Here is a 17290-nt window from a genome sequence, read left to right on the forward strand (position 1 = left end):
GGAACTCGAGGTCCATAGGAACCCGGCACTGGCTTGGTTAGGTGAAGGAAAATCCAGAATCCGAATCCCGAAGGATTCGAAAACGGTTGTGCACGGTCCTGAGTCCCACCGGCCGCCAAGAGTCACAAGCACACCCCCAAATCACACACAACAGCCAACACTTCCCCACAGAAAGCCAACGCCAGTCTAAAATATTTTTTTAGGCTCTGTAAAAAATCCCAAACCCGGGCTACAGCCACACGGGCTGTTTTTCTCAGGGGTGTGTGAAGAAAAACCGATGGTAGGTTAAGGTTTAGATGTGGTTAAGGGGTATATTACTCTAAAAGTACACATCTCAACGTCTGTATGGACGGAGAAGAAAAATTGAATAAACATATATTGTGCTCAGACGCATCACCACCCTAATGATGCCGGCTGTTTATTTTTAAATGTCTTCAAATTTTGTCATTCAGGTCTGTCGCGACGCGTTTCGAACCTTCCCACAGTGTTCTCATCAGGCGAATTCAATGACAAAATGACTCTGACCCAGCTCGCTCCAGCATTTATGTGCCAGGAGGGCGGGGCTTCTCACCTCGCAACCAATAGCAACCGATAACCACCTTCAGCATTGTATGATGCTTCATGAATTGTTTCTTTCACACACTAATAAACTGTATTGTTGTTTTTTAATTTTTTACAGGTACTAGGCGAATAATGTCGATCAGCAGGCACTTGCAGCAGGTAAGTAGGCACCTTTGTGCATAATTCAGGTGAGTACAGGGAACTCGAGGTCCATAGGAACCCGGCACTGGCTTGGTTAGGTGAAGGAAAATCCAGAATCCGAATCCCGAAGGATTCGAAAACGGTTGTGCACGGTCCTGAGTCCCACCGGCCGCCAAGAGTCACAAGCACACCCCCAAATCACACACAACAGCCAACACTTCCCCACAGAAAGCCAACGCCAGTCTAAAATATTTTTTTAGGCTCTGTAAAAAATCCCAAACCCGGGCTACAGCCACACGGGCTGTTTTTCTCAGGGGTGTGTGAAGAAAAACCGATGGTAGGTTAAGGTTTAGATGTGGTTAAGGGGTATATTACTCTAAAAGTACACATCTCAACGTCTGTATGGACGGAGAAGAAAAATTGAATAAACATATATTGTGCTCAGACGCATCACCACCCTAATGATGCCGGCTGTTTATTTTTAAATGTCTTCAAATTTTGTCATTCAGGTCTGTCGCGACGCGTTTCGAACCTTCCCACAGTGTTCTCATCAGGCGAATTCAATGACAAAATGACTCTGACCCAGCTCGCTCCAGCATTTATGTGCCAGGAGGGCGGGGCTTCTCACCTCGCAACCAATAGCAACCGATAACCACCTTCAGCATTGTATGATGCTTCATGAATTGTTTCTTTCACACACTAATAAACTGTATTGTTGTTTTTTAATTTTTTACAGGTACTAGGCGAATAATGTCGATCAGCAGGCACTTGCAGCAGGTAAGTAGGCACCTTTGTGCATAATTCAGGTGAGTACAGGGAACTCGAGGTCCATAGGAACCCGGCACTGGCTTGGTTAGGTGAAGGAAAATCCAGAATCCGAATCCCGAAGGATTCGAAAACGGTTGTGCACGGTCCTGAGTCCCACCGGCCGCCAAGAGTCACAAGCACACCCCCAAATCACACACAACAGCCAACACTTCCCCACAGAAAGCCAACGCCAGTCTAAAATATTTTTTTAGGCTCTGTAAAAAATCCCAAACCCGGGCTACAGCCACACGGGCTGTTTTTCTCAGGGGTGTGTGAAGAAAAACCGATGGTAGGTTAAGGTTTAGATGTGGTTAAGGGGTATATTACTCTAAAAGTACACATCTCAACGTCTGTATGGACGGAGAAGAAAAATTGAATAAACATATATTGTGCTCAGACGCATCACCACCCTAATGATGCCGGCTGTTTATTTTTAAATGTCTTCAAATTTTGTCATTCAGGTCTGTCGCGACGCGTTTCGAACCTTCCCACAGTGTTCTCATCAGGCGAATTCAATGACAAAATGACTCTGACCCAGCTCGCTCCAGCATTTATGTGCCAGGAGGGCGGGGCTTCTCACCTCGCAACCAATAGCAACCGATAACCACCTTCAGCATTGTATGATGCTTCATGAATTGTTTCTTTCACACACTAATAAACTGTATTGTTGTTTTTTAATTTTTTACAGGTACTAGGCGAATAATGTCGATCAGCAGGCACTTGCAGCAGGTAAGTAGGCACCTTTGTGCATAATTCAGGTGAGTACAGGGAACTCGAGGTCCATAGGAACCCGGCACTGGCTTGGTTAGGTGAAGGAAAATCCAGAATCCGAATCCCGAAGGATTCGAAAACGGTTGTGCACGGTCCTGAGTCCCACCGGCCGCCAAGAGTCACAAGCACACCCCCAAATCACACACAACAGCCAACACTTCCCCACAGAAAGCCAACGCCAGTCTAAAATATTTTTTTAGGCTCTGTAAAAAATCCCAAACCCGGGCTACAGCCACACGGGCTGTTTTTCTCAGGGGTGTGTGAAGAAAAACCGATGGTAGGTTAAGGTTTAGATGTGGTTAAGGGGTATATTACTCTAAAAGTACACATCTCAACGTCTGTATGGACGGAGAAGAAAAATTGAATAAACATATATTGTGCTCAGACGCATCACCACCCTAATGATGCCGGCTGTTTATTTTTAAATGTCTTCAAATTTTGTCATTCAGGTCTGTCGCGACGCGTTTCGAACCTTCCCACAGTGTTCTCATCAGGCGAATTCAATGACAAAATGACTCTGACCCAGCTCGCTCCAGCATTTATGTGCCAGGAGGGCGGGGCTTCTCACCTCGCAACCAATAGCAACCGATAACCACCTTCAGCATTGTATGATGCTTCATGAATTGTTTCTTTCACACACTAATAAACTGTATTGTTGTTTTTTAATTTTTTACAGGTACTAGGCGAATAATGTCGATCAGCAGGCACTTGCAGCAGGTAAGTAGGCACCTTTGTGCATAATTCAGGTGAGTACAGGGAACTCGAGGTCCATAGGAACCCGGCACTGGCTTGGTTAGGTGAAGGAAAATCCAGAATCCGAATCCCGAAGGATTCGAAAACGGTTGTGCACGGTCCTGAGTCCCACCGGCCGCCAAGAGTCACAAGCACAGCCCCAAATCACACACAACAGCCAACACTTCCCCACAGAAAGCCAACGCCAGTCTAAAATATTTTTTTAGGCTCTGTAAAAAATCCCAAACCCGGGCTACAGCCACACGGGCTGTTTTTCTCAGGGGTGTGTGAAGAAAAACCGATGGTAGGTTAAGGTTTAGATGTGGTTAAGGGGTATATGACTCTAAAAGTACACATCTCAACGTCTGTATGGACGGAGAAGAAAAATTGAATAAACATATATTGTGCTCAGACGCATCACCACCCTAATGATGCCGGCTGTTTATTTTTAAATGTCTTCAAATTTTGTCATTCAGGTCTGTCGCGACGCGTTTCGAACCTTCCCACAGTGTTCTCATCAGGCGAATTCAATGACAAAATGACTCTGACCCAGCTCGCTCCAGCATTTATGTGCCAGGAGGGCGGGGCTTCTCACCTCGCAACCAATAGCAACCGATAACCACCTTCAGCATTGTATGATGCTTCATGAATTGTTTCTTTCACACACTAATAAACTGTATTGTTGTTTTTTAATTTTTTACAGGTACTAGGCGAATAATGTCGATCAGCAGGCACTTGCAGCAGGTAAGTAGGCACCTTTGTGCATAATTCAGGTGAGTACAGGGAACTCGAGGTCCATAGGAACCCGGCACTGGCTTGGTTAGGTGAAGGAAAATCCAGAATCCGAATCCCGAAGGATTCGAAAACGGTTGTGCACGGTCCTGAGTCCCACCGGCCGCCAAGAGTCACAAGCACACCCCCAAATCACACACAACAGCCAACACTTCCCCACAGAAAGCCAACGCCAGTCTAAAATATTTTTTTAGGCTCTGTAAAAAATCCCAAACCCGGGCTACAGCCACACGGGCTGTTTTTCTCAGGGGTGTGTGAAGAAAAACCGATGGTAGGTTAAGGTTTAGATGTGGTTAAGGGGTATATTACTCTAAAAGTACACATCTCAACGTCTGTATGGACGGAGAAGAAAAATTGAATAAACATATATTGTGCTCAGACGCATCACCACCCTAATGATGCCGGCTGTTTATTTTTAAATGTCTTCAAATTTTGTCATTCAGGTCTGTCGCGACGCGTTTCGAACCTTCCCACAGTGTTCTCATCAGGCGAATTCAATGACAAAATGACTCTGACCCAGCTCGCTCCAGCATTTATGTGCCAGGAGGGCGGGGCTTCTCACCTCGCAACCAATAGCAACCGATAACCACCTTCAGCATTGTATGATGCTTCATGAATTGTTTCTTTCACACACTAATAAACTGTATTGTTGTTTTTTAATTTTTTACAGGTACTAGGCGAATAATGTCGATCAGCAGGCACTTGCAGCAGGTAAGTAGGCACCTTTGTGCATAATTCAGGTGAGTACAGGGAACTCGAGGTCCATAGGAACCCGGCACTGGCTTGGTTAGGTGAAGGAAAATCCAGAATCCGAATCCCGAAGGATTCGAAAACGGTTGTGCACGGTCCTGAGTCCCACCGGCCGCCAAGAGTCACAAGCACACCCCCAAATCACACACAACAGCCAACACTTCCCCACAGAAAGCCAACGCCAGTCTAAAATATTTTTTTAGGCTCTGTAAAAAATCCCAAACCCGGGCTACAGCCACACGGGCTGTTTTTCTCAGGGGTGTGTGAAGAAAAACCGATGGTAGGTTAAGGTTTAGATGTGGTTAAGGGGTATATTACTCTAAAAGTACACATCTCAACGTCTGTATGGACGGAGAAGAAAAATTGAATAAACATATATTGTGCTCAGACGCATCACCACCCTAATGATGCCGGCTGTTTATTTTTAAATGTCTTCAAATTTTGTCATTCAGGTCTGTCGCGACGCGTTTCGAACCTTCCCACAGTGTTCTCATCAGGCGAATTCAATGACAAAATGACTCTGACCCAGCTCGCTCCAGCATTTATGTGCCAGGAGGGCGGGGCTTCTCACCTCGCAACCAATAGCAACCGATAACCACCTTCAGCATTGTATGATGCTTCATGAATTGTTTCTTTCACACACTAATAAACTGTATTGTTGTTTTTTAATTTTTTACAGGTACTAGGCGAATAATGTCGATCAGCAGGCACTTGCAGCAGGTAAGTAGGCACCTTTGTGCATAATTCAGGTGAGTACAGGGAACTCGAGGTCCATAGGAACCCGGCACTGGCTTGGTTAGGTGAAGGAAAATCCAGAATCCGAATCCCGAAGGATTCGAAAACGGTTGTGCACGGTCCTGAGTCCCACCGGCCGCCAAGAGTCACAAGCACACCCCCAAATCACACACAACAGCCAACACTTCCCCACAGAAAGCCAACGCCAGTCTAAAATATTTTTTTAGGCTCTGTAAAAAATCCCAAACCCGGGCTACAGCCACACGGGCTGTTTTTCTCAGGGGTGTGTGAAGAAAAACCGATGGTAGGTTAAGGTTTAGATGTGGTTAAGGGGTATATTACTCTAAAAGTACACATCTCAACGTCTGTATGGACGGAGAAGAAAAATTGAATAAACATATATTGTGCTCAGACGCATCACCACCCTAATGATGCCGGCTGTTTATTTTTAAATGTCTTCAAATTTTGTCATTCAGGTCTGTCGCGACGCGTTTCGAACCTTCCCACAGTGTTCTCATCAGGCGAATTCAATGACAAAATGACTCTGACCCAGCTCGCTCCAGCATTTATGTGCCAGGAGGGCGGGGCTTCTCACCTCGCAACCAATAGCAACCGATAACCACCTTCAGCATTGTATGATGCTTCATGAATTGTTTCTTTCACACACTAATAAACTGTATTGTTGTTTTTTAATTTTTTACAGGTACTAGGCGAATAATGTCGATCAGCAGGCACTTGCAGCAGGTAAGTAGGCACCTTTGTGCATAATTCAGGTGAGTACAGGGAACTCGAGGTCCATAGGAACCCGGCACTGGCTTGGTTAGGTGAAGGAAAATCCAGAATCCGAATCCCGAAGGATTCGAAAACGGTTGTGCACGGTCCTGAGTCCCACCGGCCGCCAAGAGTCACAAGCACACCCCCAAATCACACACAACAGCCAACACTTCCCCACAGAAAGCCAACGCCAGTCTAAAATATTTTTTTAGGCTCTGTAAAAAATCCCAAACCCGGGCTACAGCCACACGGGCTGTTTTTCTCAGGGGTGTGTGAAGAAAAACCGATGGTAGGTTAAGGTTTAGATGTGGTTAAGGGGTATATTACTCTAAAAGTACACATCTCAACGTCTGTATGGACGGAGAAGAAAAATTGAATAAACATATATTGTGCTCAGACGCATCACCACCCTAATGATGCCGGCTGTTTATTTTTAAATGTCTTCAAATTTTGTCATTCAGGTCTGTCGCGACGCGTTTCGAACCTTCCCACAGTGTTCTCATCAGGCGAATTCAATGACAAAATGACTCTGACCCAGCTCGCTCCAGCATTTATGTGCCAGGAGGGCGGGGCTTCTCACCTCGCAACCAATAGCAACCGATAACCACCTTCAGCATTGTATGATGCTTCATGAATTGTTTCTTTCACACACTAATAAACTGTATTGTTGTTTTTTAATTTTTTACAGGTACTAGGCGAATAATGTCGATCAGCAGGCACTTGCAGCAGGTAAGTAGGCACCTTTGTGCATAATTCAGGTGAGTACAGGGAACTCGAGGTCCATAGGAACCCGGCACTGGCTTGGTTAGGTGAAGGAAAATCCAGAATCCGAATCCCGAAGGATTCGAAAACGGTTGTGCACGGTCCTGAGTCCCACCGGCCGCCAAGAGTCACAAGCACACCCCCAAATCACACACAACAGCCAACACTTCCCCACAGAAAGCCAACGCCGGTCTAAAATATTTTTTTAGGCTCTGTAAAAAATCCCAAACCCGGGCTACAGCCACACGGGCTGTTTTTCTCAGGGGTGTGTGAAGAAAAACCGATGGTAGGTTAAGGTTTAGATGTGGTTAAGGGGTATATTACTCTAAAAGTACACATCTCAACGTCTGTATGGACGGAGAAGAAAAATTGAATAAACATATATTGTGCTCAGACGCATCACCACCCTAATGATGCCGGCTGTTTATTTTTAAATGTCTTCAAATTTTGTCATTCAGGTCTGTCGCGACGCGTTTCGAACCTTCCCACAGTGTTCTCATCAGGCGAATTCAATGACAAAATGACTCTGACCCAGCTCGCTCCAGCATTTATGTGCCAGGAGGGCGGGGCTTCTCACCTCGCAACCAATAGCAACCGATAACCACCTTCAGCATTGTATGATGCTTCATGAATTGTTTCTTTCACACACTAATAAACTGTATTGTTGTTTTTTAATTTTTTACAGGTACTAGGCGAATAATGTCGATCAGCAGGCACTTGCAGCAGGTAAGTAGGCACCTTTGTGCATAATTCAGGTGAGTACAGGGAACTCGAGGTCCATAGGAACCCGGCACTGGCTTGGTTAGGTGAAGGAAAATCCAGAATCCGAATCCCGAAGGATTCGAAAACGGTTGTGCACGGTCCTGAGTCCCACCGGCCGCCAAGAGTCACAAGCACACCCCCAAATCACACACAACAGCCAACACTTCCCCACAGAAAGCCAACGCCAGTCTAAAATATTTTTTTAGGCTCTGTAAAAAATCCCAAACCCGGGCTACAGCCACACGGGCTGTTTTTCTCAGGGGTGTGTGAAGAAAAACCGATGGTAGGTTAAGGTTTAGATGTGGTTAAGGGGTATATTACTCTAAAAGTACACATCTCAACGTCTGTATGGACGGAGAAGAAAAATTGAATAAACATATATTGTGCTCAGACGCATCACCACCCTAATGATGCCGGCTGTTTATTTTTAAATGTCTTCAAATTTTGTCATTCAGGTCTGTCGCGACGCGTTTCGAACCTTCCCACAGTGTTCTCATCAGGCGAATTCAATGACAAAATGACTCTGACCCAGCTCGCTCCAGCATTTATGTGCCAGGAGGGCGGGGCTTCTCACCTCGCAACCAATAGCAACCGATAACCACCTTCAGCATTGTATGATGCTTCATGAATTGTTTCTTTCACACACTAATAAACTGTATTGTTGTTTTTTAATTTTTTACAGGTACTAGGCGAATAATGTCGATCAGCAGGCACTTGCAGCAGGTAAGTAGGCACCTTTGTGCATAATTCAGGTGAGTACAGGGAACTCGAGGTCCATAGGAACCCGGCACTGGCTTGGTTAGGTGAAGGAAAATCCAGAATCCGAATCCCGAAGGATTCGAAAACGGTTGTGCACGGTCCTGAGTCCCACCGGCCGCCAAGAGTCACAAGCACACCCCCAAATCACACACAACAGCCAACACTTCCCCACAGAAAGCCAACGCCGGTCTAAAATATTTTTTTAGGCTCTGTAAAAAATCCCAAACCCGGGCTACAGCCACACGGGCTGTTTTTCTCAGGGGTGTGTGAAGAAAAACCGATGGTAGGTTAAGGTTTAGATGTGGTTAAGGGGTATATTACTCTAAAAGTACACATCTCAACGTCTGTATGGACGGAGAAGAAAAATTGAATAAACATATATTGTGCTCAGACGCATCACCACCCTAATGATGCCGGCTGTTTATTTTTAAATGTCTTCAAATTTTGTCATTCAGGTCTGTCGCGACGCGTTTCGAACCTTCCCACAGTGTTCTCATCAGGCGAATTCAATGACAAAATGACTCTGACCCAGCTCGCTCCAGCATTTATGTGCCAGGAGGGCGGGGCTTCTCACCTCGCAACCAATAGCAACCGATAACCACCTTCAGCATTGTATGATGCTTCATGAATTGTTTCTTTCACACACTAATAAACTGTATTGTTGTTTTTTAATTTTTTACAGGTACTAGGCGAATAATGTCGATCAGCAGGCACTTGCAGCAGGTAAGTAGGCACCTTTGTGCATAATTCAGGTGAGTACAGGGAACTCGAGGTCCATAGGAACCCGGCACTGGCTTGGTTAGGTGAAGGAAAATCCAGAATCCGAATCCCGAAGGATTCGAAAACGGTTGTGCACGGTCCTGAGTCCCACCGGCCGCCAAGAGTCACAAGCACAGCCCCAAATCACACACAACAGCCAACACTTCCCCACAGAAAGCCAACGCCAGTCTAAAATATTTTTTTAGGCTCTGTAAAAAATCCCAAACCCGGGCTACAGCCACACGGGCTGTTTTTCTCAGGGGTGTGTGAAGAAAAACCGATGGTAGGTTAAGGTTTAGATGTGGTTAAGGGGTATATTACTCTAAAAGTACACATCTCAACGTCTGTATGGACGGAGAAGAAAAATTGAATAAACATATATTGTGCTCAGACGCATCACCACCCTAATGATGCCGGCTGTTTATTTTTAAATGTCTTCAAATTTTGTCATTCAGGTCTGTCGCGACGCGTTTCGAACCTTCCCACAGTGTTCTCATCAGGCGAATTCAATGACAAAATGACTCTGACCCAGCTCGCTCCAGCATTTATGTGCCAGGAGGGCGGGGCTTCTCACCTCGCAACCAATAGCAACCGATAACCACCTTCAGCATTGTATGATGCTTCATGAATTGTTTCTTTCACACACTAATAAACTGTATTGTTGTTTTTTAATTTTTTACAGGTACTAGGCGAATAATGTCGATCAGCAGGCACTTGCAGCAGGTAAGTAGGCACCTTTGTGCATAATTCAGGTGAGTACAGGGAACTCGAGGTCCATAGGAACCCGGCACTGGCTTGGTTAGGTGAAGGAAAATCCAGAATCCGAATCCCGAAGGATTCGAAAACGGTTGTGCACGGTCCTGAGTCCCACCGGCCGCCAAGAGTCACAAGCACACCCCCAAATCACACACAACAGCCAACACTTCCCCACAGAAAGCCAACGCCAGTCTAAAATATTTTTTTAGGCTCTGTAAAAAATCCCAAACCCGGGCTACAGCCACACGGGCTGTTTTTCTCAGGGGTGTGTGAAGAAAAACCGATGGTAGGTTAAGGTTTAGATGTGGTTAAGGGGTATATTACTCTAAAAGTACACATCTCAACGTCTGTATGGACGGAGAAGAAAAATTGAATAAACATATATTGTGCTCAGACGCATCACCACCCTAATGATGCCGGCTGTTTATTTTTAAATGTCTTCAAATTTTGTCATTCAGGTCTGTCGCGACGCGTTTCGAACCTTCCCACAGTGTTCTCATCAGGCGAATTCAATGACAAAATGACTCTGACCCAGCTCGCTCCAGCATTTATGTGCCAGGAGGGCGGGGCTTCTCACCTCGCAACCAATAGCAACCGATAACCACCTTCAGCATTGTATGATGCTTCATGAATTGTTTCTTTCACACACTAATAAACTGTATTGTTGTTTTTTAATTTTTTACAGGTACTAGGCGAATAATGTCGATCAGCAGGCACTTGCAGCAGGTAAGTAGGCACCTTTGTGCATAATTCAGGTGAGTACAGGGAACTCGAGGTCCATAGGAACCCGGCACTGGCTTGGTTAGGTGAAGGAAAATCCAGAATCCGAATCCCGAAGGATTCGAAAACGGTTGTGCACGGTCCTGAGTCCCACCGGCCGCCAAGAGTCACAAGCACACCCCCAAATCACACACAACAGCCAACACTTCCCCACAGAAAGCCAACGCCAGTCTAAAATATTTTTTTAGGCTCTGTAAAAAATCCCAAACCCGGGCTACAGCCACACGGGCTGTTTTTCTCAGGGGTGTGTGAAGAAAAACCGATGGTAGGTTAAGGTTTAGATGTGGTTAAGGGGTATATTACTCTAAAAGTACACATCTCAACGTCTGTATGGACGGAGAAGAAAAATTGAATAAACATATATTGTGCTCAGACGCATCACCACCCTAATGATGCCGGCTGTTTATTTTTAAATGTCTTCAAATTTTGTCATTCAGGTCTGTCGCGACGCGTTTCGAACCTTCCCACAGTGTTCTCATCAGGCGAATTCAATGACAAAATGACTCTGACCCAGCTCGCTCCAGCATTTATGTGCCAGGAGGGCGGGGCTTCTCACCTCGCAACCAATAGCAACCGATAACCACCTTCAGCATTGTATGATGCTTCATGAATTGTTTCTTTCACACACTAATAAACTGTATTGTTGTTTTTTAATTTTTTACAGGTACTAGGCGAATAATGTCGATCAGCAGGCACTTGCAGCAGGTAAGTAGGCACCTTTGTGCATAATTCAGGTGAGTACAGGGAACTCGAGGTCCATAGGAACCCGGCACTGGCTTGGTTAGGTGAAGGAAAATCCAGAATCCGAATCCCGAAGGATTCGAAAACGGTTGTGCACGGTCCTGAGTCCCACCGGCCGCCAAGAGTCACAAGCACACCCCCAAATCACACACAACAGCCAACACTTCCCCACAGAAAGCCAACGCCAGTCTAAAATATTTTTTTAGGCTCTGTAAAAAATCCCAAACCCGGGCTACAGCCACACGGGCTGTTTTTCTCAGGGGTGTGTGAAGAAAAACCGATGGTAGGTTAAGGTTTAGATGTGGTTAAGGGGTATATTACTCTAAAAGTACACATCTCAACGTCTGTATGGACGGAGAAGAAAAATTGAATAAACATATATTGTGCTCAGACGCATCACCACCCTAATGATGCCGGCTGTTTATTTTTAAATGTCTTCAAATTTTGTCATTCAGGTCTGTCGCGACGCGTTTCGAACCTTCCCACAGTGTTCTCATCAGGCGAATTCAATGACAAAATGACTCTGACCCAGCTCGCTCCAGCATTTATGTGCCAGGAGGGCGGGGCTTCTCACCTCGCAACCAATAGCAACCGATAACCACCTTCAGCATTGTATGATGCTTCATGAATTGTTTCTTTCACACACTAATAAACTGTATTGTTGTTTTTTAATTTTTTACAGGTACTAGGCGAATAATGTCGATCAGCAGGCACTTGCAGCAGGTAAGTAGGCACCTTTGTGCATAATTCAGGTGAGTACAGGGAACTCGAGGTCCATAGGAACCCGGCACTGGCTTGGTTAGGTGAAGGAAAATCCAGAATCCGAATCCCGAAGGATTCGAAAACGGTTGTGCACGGTCCTGAGTCCCACCGGCCGCCAAGAGTCACAAGCACACCCCCAAATCACACACAACAGCCAACACTTCCCCACAGAAAGCCAACGCCAGTCTAAAATATTTTTTTAGGCTCTGTAAAAAATCCCAAACCCGGGCTACAGCCACACGGGCTGTTTTTCTCAGGGGTGTGTGAAGAAAAACCGATGGTAGGTTAAGGTTTAGATGTGGTTAAGGGGTATATTACTCTAAAAGTACACATCTCAACGTCTGTATGGACGGAGAAGAAAAATTGAATAAACATATATTGTGCTCAGACGCATCACCACCCTAATGATGCCGGCTGTTTATTTTTAAATGTCTTCAAATTTTGTCATTCAGGTCTGTCGCGACGCGTTTCGAACCTTCCCACAGTGTTCTCATCAGGCGAATTCAATGACAAAATGACTCTGACCCAGCTCGCTCCAGCATTTATGTGCCAGGAGGGCGGGGCTTCTCACCTCGCAACCAATAGCAACCGATAACCACCTTCAGCATTGTATGATGCTTCATGAATTGTTTCTTTCACACACTAATAAACTGTATTGTTGTTTTTTAATTTTTTACAGGTACTAGGCGAATAATGTCGATCAGCAGGCACTTGCAGCAGGTAAGTAGGCACCTTTGTGCATAATTCAGGTGAGTACAGGGAACTCGAGGTCCATAGGAACCCGGCACTGGCTTGGTTAGGTGAAGGAAAATCCAGAATCCGAATCCCGAAGGATTCGAAAACGGTTGTGCACGGTCCTGAGTCCCACCGGCCGCCAAGAGTCACAAGCACAGCCCCAAATCACACACAACAGCCAACACTTCCCCACAGAAAGCCAACGCCAGTCTAAAATATTTTTTTAGGCTCTGTAAAAAATCCCAAACCCGGGCTACAGCCACACGGGCTGTTTTTCTCAGGGGTGTGTGAAGAAAAACCGATGGTAGGTTAAGGTTTAGATGTGGTTAAGGGGTATATTACTCTAAAAGTACACATCTCAACGTCTGTATGGACGGAGAAGAAAAATTGAATAAACATATATTGTGCTCAGACGCATCACCACCCTAATGATGCCGGCTGTTTATTTTTAAATGTCTTCAAATTTTGTCATTCAGGTCTGTCGCGACGCGTTTCGAACCTTCCCACAGTGTTCTCATCAGGCGAATTCAATGACAAAATGACTCTGACCCAGCTCGCTCCAGCATTTATGTGCCAGGAGGGCGGGGCTTCTCACCTCGCAACCAATAGCAACCGATAACCACCTTCAGCATTGTATGATGCTTCATGAATTGTTTCTTTCACACACTAATAAACTGTATTGTTGTTTTTTAATTTTTTACAGGTACTAGGCGAATAATGTCGATCAGCAGGCACTTGCAGCAGGTAAGTAGGCACCTTTGTGCATAATTCAGGTGAGTACAGGGAACTCGAGGTCCATAGGAACCCGGCACTGGCTTGGTTAGGTGAAGGAAAATCCAGAATCCGAATCCCGAAGGATTCGAAAACGGTTGTGCACGGTCCTGAGTCCCACCGGCCGCCAAGAGTCACAAGCACACCCCCAAATCACACACAACAGCCAACACTTCCCCACAGAAAGCCAACGCCAGTCTAAAATATTTTTTTAGGCTCTGTAAAAAATCCCAAACCCGGGCTACAGCCACACGGGCTGTTTTTCTCAGGGGTGTGTGAAGAAAAACCGATGGTAGGTTAAGGTTTAGATGTGGTTAAGGGGTATATTACTCTAAAAGTACACATCTCAACGTCTGTATGGACGGAGAAGAAAAATTGAATAAACATATATTGTGCTCAGACGCATCACCACCCTAATGATGCCGGCTGTTTATTTTTAAATGTCTTCAAATTTTGTCATTCAGGTCTGTCGCGACGCGTTTCGAACCTTCCCACAGTGTTCTCATCAGGCGAATTCAATGACAAAATGACTCTGACCCAGCTCGCTCCAGCATTTATGTGCCAGGAGGGCGGGGCTTCTCACCTCGCAACCAATAGCAACCGATAACCACCTTCAGCATTGTATGATGCTTCATGAATTGTTTCTTTCACACACTAATAAACTGTATTGTTGTTTTTTAATTTTTTACAGGTACTAGGCGAATAATGTCGATCAGCAGGCACTTTGCAGCAGGTAAGTAGGCACCTTTGTGCATAATTCAGGTGAGTACAGGGAACTCGAGGTCCATAGGAACCCGGCACTGGCTTGGTTAGGTGAAGGAAAATCCAGAATCCGAATCCCGAAGGATTCGAAAACGGTTGTGCACGGTCCTGAGTCCCACCGGCCCGCCAAGAGTCCACAAGCACACCCCCAAATCACACACAACAGCCAACACTTCCCCACAGAAAGCCAACGCCAGTCTAAAATATTTTTTTTAGGCTCTGTAAAAAATCCCAAACCCGGGCTACAGCCACACGGGCTGTTTTTCTCAGGGGTGTGTGAAGAAAAAACCGATGGTAGGTTAAGGTTTAGATGTGGTTAAGGGGGTATATTACTCTAAAAGTACCACATCTCAAACGTCTGTATGGACGGAGAAGAAAAATTGAATAAACATATATTGTGCTCAGACGCATCACCACCCTAATGATGCCGGCTGTTTTATTTTTAAATGTCTTCAAATTTTGTCATTCAGGTCTGTCCGCGACGCGTTTCGAACCTTCCCACAGTGTTCTCATCAGGCGAATTCAATGACAAAATGACTCTGACCCAGCTCGCTCCAGCATTTATGTGCCAGGAGGGCGGGGCTTCTCACCTCGCAACCAATAGCAAACCGATAACCACCTTCAGCATTGTATGATGCTTCATGAATTGTTTCTTTCACACACTAATAAACTGTATTGATGTTTTTTAATTTTTTACAGGTACTAGGCGAATAATGTCGATCAGCAGGCACTTGCAGCAGGTAAGTAGGCACCTTTGTGCATAATTCAGGTGAGTACAGGGAACTCGAGGTCCATAGGAACCCGGCACTGGCTTGGTTAGGTGAAGGAAAATCCAGAATCCGAATCCCGAAGGATTCGAAAACGGTTGTGCACGGTCCTGAGTCCCACCGGCCGCCAAGAGTCACAAGCACACCCCCAAATCACACACAACAGCCAACACTTCCCCACAGAAAGCCAACGCCAGTCTAAAATATTTTTTTAGGCTCTGTAAAAAATCCCAAACCCGGGCTACAGCCCACACGGGCTGTTTTTCTCAGGGGTGTGTGAAGAAAAACCGATGGTAGGTTAAGGTTTAGATGTGGTTAAGGGGTATATTACTCTAAAAGTACACATCTCAACGTCTGTATGGACGGAGAAGAAAAATTGAATAAACATATATTGTGCTCAGACGCATCACCACCCCTAATGATGCCGGCTGTTTATTTTTAAATGTCTTCAAATTTTGTCATTCAGGTCTGTCGCGACGCGTTTCGAACCTTCCCACAGTGTTCTCATCAGGCGAATTCAATGACAAAATGACTCTGACCCAGCTCGCTCCAGCATTTATGTGCCAGGAGGGCGGGGCTTCTCACCTCGCAACCAATAGCAACCGATAACCACCTTCAGCATTGTATGATGCTTCATGAATTGTTTCTTTCACACACTAATAAACTGTATTGTTGTTTTTTAATTTTTTACAGGTACTAGGCGAATAATGTCGATCAGCAGGCACTTGCAGCAGGTAAGTAGGCACCTTTGATGCATAATTCAGGTGAGTACAGGGAACTCGAGGTCCATAGGAACCCGGCACTGGCTTGGTTAGGTGGAAGGAAAATCCAGAATCCGAATCCCCGAAGGATTCGAAAACGGTTGTGCACGGGTCCTGAGTCCCACCGGCCCGCCAAGAGTCACAAGCACACCCCCAAATCACACACAACAGCCAACACTTCCCCACAGAAAGCCAACGCCAGTCTAAAATATTTTTTTAGGCTCTGTAAAAAAATCCCAAACCCGGGCTACAGCCACACGGGCTGTTTTTTCTCAGGGGTGTGTGAAGAAAAACCGATGGTAGGTTAAGGTTTAGATGTGGTTAAGGGGTATATTACTCTAAAAGTACACATCTCAACGTCTGTATGGACGGAGAAGAAAAATTGAATAAACATATATTGTGCTCAGACGCATCACCACCCTAATGATGCCGGCTGTTTATTTTTAAATGTCTTCAAATTTTGTCATTCAGGTCTGTCGCGACGCGTTTCGAACCTTCCCACAGTGTTCTCATCAGGCGAATTCAATGACAAAAATGACTCTGACCCAGCTCGCTCCAGCATTTATGTGCCAGGAGGGCGGGGCTTCTCACCTCGCAACCAATAGCAACCGATAACCACCTTCAGCATTGTATGATGCTTCATGAATTGTTTCTTTCACACACTAATAAAACTGTATTGTTGTTTTTTAATTTTTTACAGGTACTAGGCGAATAATGTCGATCAGCAGGCACTTGCAGCAGGTAAGTAGGCACCTTTGTGCATAATTCAGGTGAGTACAGGGAACTCGAGGTCCATAGGAACCCGCGCACTGGCTTGGTTAGGTGAAGGAAAATCCAGAATCCGAATCCCGAAGGATTCGAAAACGGTTGTGCACGGTCTCCTGAGTCCCCACCGGCCGCCAAGAGTCACAAGCACACCCCCAAATCACACACAACAGCCAACACTTCCCCACAGAAAGCCAACGCCAGTCTAAAATATTTTTTTAGGCTCTGTAAAAATCCCAAACCCGGTCTACAGCCACAACGGGCTGTTTTTCTCAGGGGTGTGTGAAGAAAAACCGATGGTAGGTTAAGGTTTAGATGTGGTTAAGGGGGTATATTACTCTAAAAGTACACATCTCAACGTCTGTATGGACGGAGAAGAAAAATTGAATAAACATATATTGTGCTCAGACGCATCACCCACCCTAATGATGCCGGCTGTTTATTTTTAAATGTCTTCAAATTTTGTCATTCAGGTCTGTCGCGACGCGTTTCGAACCTTCCCACAGTGTTCTCATCAGGCGAATTCAATGACAAAATGACTCTGACCCAGCTCGCTCCAGCATTTATGTGCCAGGAGGGCGGGGC

The sequence above is a fragment of the Carassius gibelio genome, chromosome B15 (assembly GCF_023724105.1).
Source record: "Carassius gibelio isolate Cgi1373 ecotype wild population from Czech Republic chromosome B15, carGib1.2-hapl.c, whole genome shotgun sequence".
NCBI classification, from domain to species: domain Eukaryota; kingdom Metazoa; phylum Chordata; class Actinopteri; order Cypriniformes; family Cyprinidae; genus Carassius; species Carassius gibelio.